The sequence below is a fragment of the Populus nigra genome, chromosome 2 (assembly GCF_951802175.1).
Source record: "Populus nigra chromosome 2, ddPopNigr1.1, whole genome shotgun sequence".
NCBI classification, from domain to species: domain Eukaryota; kingdom Viridiplantae; phylum Streptophyta; class Magnoliopsida; order Malpighiales; family Salicaceae; genus Populus; species Populus nigra.
The window spans coordinates 47,311,565-47,317,775 of record NC_084853.1 but is presented as its reverse complement, the minus strand read 5'-3'; positions in this window follow the sequence as shown (position 1 = coordinate 47,317,775).

Below are 6,211 nucleotides of genomic sequence, written 5' to 3'. Positions count from 1 at the left end.
CCCTTTTGAGCCTGGTAAAATATTTTCTTTCAAAAAGAAACCCTGACTAGGATCACCCCCCACACTGGGGGCAAATGAGAGATATTTTGAAGACACTGATAGGATTAATGGATAAAAGAAAGTCTTAGAACAAAAGTCCAATGATTGAGAAAGGGCTAGAACAAAAAAAGCCATAGATTGAGGGCCCTTCAAGAAATCTTTGAGAAAGGCTATGTAAAAGCAAAAAAAAAAAAAGAAAAAAAAGAAAAAAGAAAAAGAGTGGAATAGAAGGAGAATGCCTATCAATTTTAAGAGGGGCAAAAGAGGTTTCAGTTGAAGAAAGACACAGCAAATGCCAAAAGTTAAAAAAAAAAAATCAAGCTCCATATCTTTTGGTGTCTATGATAAAGCCTCTAGTGTCTTCAAAAAGATTAGATTGGTTATTCATAAAAAAAAAGGTTGGATTAGCATTATAACCTATGTTAAGAGAATTCTGATCTTTGAAAATAACAAGGTTATATATCACTTTCTCTACTATGACAACAAGAGAAAGAGAGTTGATGAATAGTTGATGTTGATCCTAGGTCTTTAAAACCCTCAAACACCTGTTGAGCCTGTGAATTTCCTTTCTTTCATAGCCATGAACCATAGCCTGCATTACGTGCTTTTAAAAGCCCTTTTCGATCAAGTAAGCAATTTGAACCGATAAATGGCGCTCTCAAAACTTGAAGAGCCTTTCCATAAGAGTCGTGGCTTCATGGATTAAACTACTTGTTATTGTGCATGCTAATAAAATTGGTGCTAAAAAAAGAAAACAATCTTTCTTGATGAATCCTCAAGTTTTGACTTTGAGCCTTTTGTTTTCCTCGAAATTAACAGAAGGTCACCTCATCACAGACCATCAAAAGATATACCCAAAATCAGAGTTTAAAGTGGACACAGAGAACCATGGAAAGGGCCATTTTAATCTTACGACGGGTTGATTTTTGTTTTCAAAATACAAGACAATCAAAGGATTGCATTGAATGACGTGTGTTGGGTCTTTGACCAAAAAGCATGATTTTTAAAAGATAATTTTCAAAATAGATATTTCTTTAATTTCATCTCAACAATTAGACTTGAATAGACATGATCGTTGAAATATGAGATTTGATTATAGAACAAGAAAGATTGTCAAACAAGAAGAATATCGATCAAATTGGCAAAATCCATGATCGAAATGACGTCAACCTTTCTTGACACTCCTTGAAAAGTTGACCACCTGGGGGCAATATGGTGGACCCTGAGAAAGAAAAAATCAGTTTTCAGATCAGCTGGGGGCAAAAGGAAAAAATCAGATGATGAGTCGTCAAAGTCCATCAAAGTTATGTTTAGCATCTGGCGATGACAAAGAAAAAAACTTCTTGATTATAGACAGTTGAACAAGCAAACTCAGATTATATTGGGGGCAATGTTGTTCAAAGATATGTCCATGATTTAGCGAACCCCGTTAACAATCGAGAAAGCAAAGATATACTTGAAGGAAATCTTTATATCATCACCTTTTGAAACATGGCTATCAACCGATATGGGCATACAATTGCATTTGAATGAATATTGAAAAGATGCACACCACCAAGACTGACTGTGAGACCATCTATTCTGAAGCTCAAATGCGCACTTCACCGTATGAATATGGGTGATAACATGAACATCATTGATGACGTCGGGACATTTCTTTCCACTATCTGATTTGACAAGCTGAGAGGAATCCATGAGAAAGAACATTGAGCATACAACGATGAGTCTTTCACTGCAAGCTATGAGATGTATGTCTGGACGACTGGATGATTTCCATGAAGACTAGTGATAACATATACTTGAAGAGTATTGTTTCAACTTTAGGCAAGTTCATGACTGGTTGACAATCTTGATGGGTGTTGGCATGATGCACACAATCAATCAGAGGATAATTCTCAGAAGAATCCAAAAGAGAAAATCCTTCATGATGAATCAAGCAACACCACACTTGGGGGCATGGTCAAGCTTGATAAACAGCGAGAGCAGTAATCGTCGTGGACAGCCTAGGATGGGTACTGCACTTACAGCTGAGTGGATGGCTAGCACATGAATGAGCCAATGCATCGAAAAAACAAAAAAAGCTTGGGAATGCAAACAAAGGCACCCTGTGACGATGGAACATCAAAGAGGGGGGGCCTATATTTCAAATCAGGTAAGGATGCATGCATGTCATCTAACCTCAAAGCATTGCACATACTTGTGATGTGTTACAGAAAGATCCTCAATGAAGTCCAACAAGACTGTGGATAAAGAAAGAATCATTGAGTTGATGATAACAAAGAATCGGTTTAGATCCTGAAACGAGAAGAGAATGAGATGAACCCTGCTAGTAGGAGAATCTCAAAGAAACGAGGAGATCAACCCTGTCATCAAGAGGAGTCTTCAAGTCAACCCTGCAATCAGGAAGCGCCATTTGTCAGCCTTATCCTGTCAGGACTTCGCCTGCCAAGTCTTTTTGCCAGGTAAGTCACATTTTTCCATCTGGGTAGGTCACCCATCATAATAAGACCATCTTTCTTTGGGTAGGTCACCCATCACAATGAGACCATCATTTTTTTTCCACTTGGGTAGGTCACCCATCATAATGAGACCGTTTTTAACATTCTTTCATCTGGGTAGGTCACCCATTACAATGAGACCACTTTTTACATTTTTTTGGTATTGGAAAGGAGGTCGCCAGATGGGATCTCATGTAGCTTTGGTTAAAAGGAATTGCCAGATGGGACTTCAGGTGGACCGAGCTACACACATTCTTTGGCTCTGGTAGGAGGGGATCGGCGAAGAGATCTCAGTCTAGCCTAGCCACGAAGAGACTTTGGTTCTGGTTAGAGGGGATTGGCGAAAGGAATCTCAGTCTATCCTAACCACATAGGATTTTGGCTCTGGTTAGAGGGGATCGGCGAAGGGATCTCAGTCTAGCCTAGCCACGAAGAGACTTTGGTTATGGTTAAAGGGGATCGGCGAAGGGATCTCAGTTTAACCTAACTGCAAAGGACTTTGGTTCTGGTTGGAGGGGATCGGCGAAGGGATCTTAGTTTAGCCTAACCACAGAAGATTTTGGTTCTGGTTAGAGGGGATTGGCGAAAGGAATCTCAGTCTATCCTAACCATAGAGGATTTTGGCTCTGGTTAGAGGGGATCGGCGAAGGGATCTCAGTCTAACCTAGCCACGAAGAGACTTTGGTTATGGTTAAAGGGGATCGGCGAAGGGATCTCAGTTTAACCTAACTGCAAAGGAGTTTTGGTTCTGGTTGGAGGGGATCGACGAAGGGATCTCAGTTCAGCCTAACCACAGAAGATTTTGGTTCTGGTTAGAGGGGATTGGCGAAAGGAATCTCAGTCTATCCTAACCACAGAGGATTTTGGCTCTGGTTAGAGGGGATCGGCGAAGGGATCTCAGTCTAGCCTAGCCACGAAGAGACTTTGGTTATGGTTAAAGGGGATCGGCGAAGGGATCTTAGTTTAACCTAACTGCAAAGGATTTTGGTTCTGGTTAGAGGGGATTAGCGAAAGGAATCTCAGTCTATCCTAACCACACAGGAGTTTTGGTTCTGGTTAGAGGGGATTGGCGAAAGGAATCTCAGTCTATCCTAACCATATAAGATTTTGGTTCTGGTTAGAGGGGATTGGCGAAAGGAATCTCAGTCTATCCTAACCATATAGGAGTTTCGGTTCTGGTTAGAGGGGATTGGCGAAAGGAATCTCAGTCTATCCTAACCGCACACAGGGGATCGGTTCTGGTTGAAGGAGATCGGCGAAGGGGTCTCAGTTCAGCCCAACCACACAGATTTCGGTTCTGGTTAGAGGGGATTGGCGAAAGGAATCTCAGTCTATCCTAACCGCACACAAGAGTTTTGGTTCTGGTTGAAGGGGATCGGCGAAGGGGTCTCAGTTCAGCCTAACCATGCAGAATTTAGCTTTGGTTAAAGGGAATCGCTAGATGGGATTTCAGGTTGACCGAGCTAGACACCAATTTTTGTTCTTGTTAGATCGCCAGATGGGATCTCAGGTAAACCCAATCAAAAGGGCAGGTCGCCCGTGAAAATAGACCCGTGTGAGTGTGTGGGCAGGTCACCCCTGAAAATAGACCACTTTGAGTATGTGTGGGCAGGTCGCCCGTGAAAATAGACCAGTGTGAGTGTGTGGGCCGGTAGCCCCTGAAAATAGACCACTTTAAATATGTGTGGGCAGGTCGCCCCTGAAAATAGACCACTTTTCTTCAAAAGGGGCAGGTCGCCCAAGATAATGAGATCATTTTCCTTTTCTTTACTTTACAAAGCTTACTATGCAAAACATTGAGGAGTTTTGCTTCGTAAGCATTGTAAAGAGGGGGCATCTGTTGCTACCCAATTTTTGACCCATCTTTTGATAATTTTTTAGAAAAAAAACCAAAAATAGCAAAAAAACAATGAAAACCCAAAAAATGCATTTTTTGATATATTTGCATCGTTTTTAGCATTTTCAACGTCATCTCAAAAGAATTTAAATTTTCAAAGGTATTTGAAACGCGTTCAACTTTTAACGCGTAAATTTTATGATCATTGATTTTCCTTGTTGAGTTGACGTTGATATTGCTCGCTTTCAAAAATACAAAAAAAATAAGAAAAATCAAAATTTACAAATAAAAAAAAAAAGGAAAAGAGAAGGAAAGGAAAGGTTGAGGGACTAGTTTGAAAACCTAGTAAAACTTTTCCTATAAATACCATGCTATACTGATTATGTAGAGGAGGGGGGGGCAATTTTGCAATTTAAAGGAGACAACACAAAAGAGGGGAAAACCCTACTCTCTTCTTCCGAAAACCGCCGCCAGCCCCCCCATCCTGCTGAGGATTTTATTTTCTTCTCCCTCAACCAGCCATAGGATCTCCCCCTCTCTATTGAAAAACTCTCACCCAAGCGGCCGATTCGTTTTCCAGCCGAAACCAGAGAAGCCAAGGCAAACCCCCCACCCTCCGTTCATTGGTCCTCCTCTCGGCCAAAAACAAATCAAACAGCGCCCCCTGGTCTTGATTTTTTTTTTCAGCCACCCGAAGACTCCACACAGCCCCTTTCCTCTGCATACAACCCCTCGGCCAGCACCATATTTTTGCCAAAGACAAACCAAACAGACCCCCCCTGGTTTTGATTTTTCCAGCCGGCTGCAGGACTGACGTTCCCTTCTCCACCAGCCTCCATCGCCACTCTCCCTGGCTTTGGGATTCTTTTTTTTTCTTCCACACCCATTTCCTTCCCCACAGCAACCGAACACCTTCGTCTCCCAACACCAGCACCCCTTCACCAGATCGTCCTCCTCCCATCTCAGCCCTCATTTTCCTTTGGCCTTTGGACCACAACAGCTTCACTTCCCTCTCAGTTGCAGGAGCAAGAGACGAACCGAGCGGAGACCCAGCTCTCTCTCTACACGGCGGCGCCCGCAGACCCAACAGCCTCCAGCGGCAGCCCGAGCACAGCGGCGACACTAGCTGCTCCGGCCCCAGCAGCGCCACCCCCTCTCGGCCGTCACACCTTCCAGCCGCCAGATCGGCCACCGTGGAGTAACCCTCGTTCACAGCAGATCCAAAGCAAAGGGCTCTCCTTCACAGCAAAATCGTCTCCGGAGGAGAAGAAAAATGGAACCAAAAGCAGATCTGTAAAAATGAGGAAGTAAAATCGACTGGCTTGTGTTTTTTCTTCTTGTGCAGGTGACGGTGGGTGTCACTGCCGGCAGAAAAGTGAAGAGGGGAGGAAGCCGCTCCATGCACCCCTGACTTCTTAGATTTTCCAGCAGCGGCGCGTGAGCCCACGCGCCACCAGTGGCGGTGGCGCGTGGAGCAACGCGCCACTACTGTTCAGGCAGACCCAGAATGCATCCCAGAATTGTTTTCCTGATTTCTTTGGATTTTTTTTTGTAAATTTCAAATTGTTTAATGTAATATTGGTGTAATTTTGAGTTTTTTTTTTATTTTTTGTATAATTTGTACTTTGTGTAAATGTGGAGGTAAAAGAAAAAAAGAGAAGAGAAGAGAAGAAAAAAGAAATAATAATAGAAAAAGAGTTGTGTGTGTTTGTATTTTTTTTTTTGTTATGTATGTTATTGAATAAAAAGAAAAAAAATGAATTTAATTTATATGCACAAATATCTAAAGGACAGATAAAAATCATGTTGTATTTCCCATGAAAATGTAGAACATGTA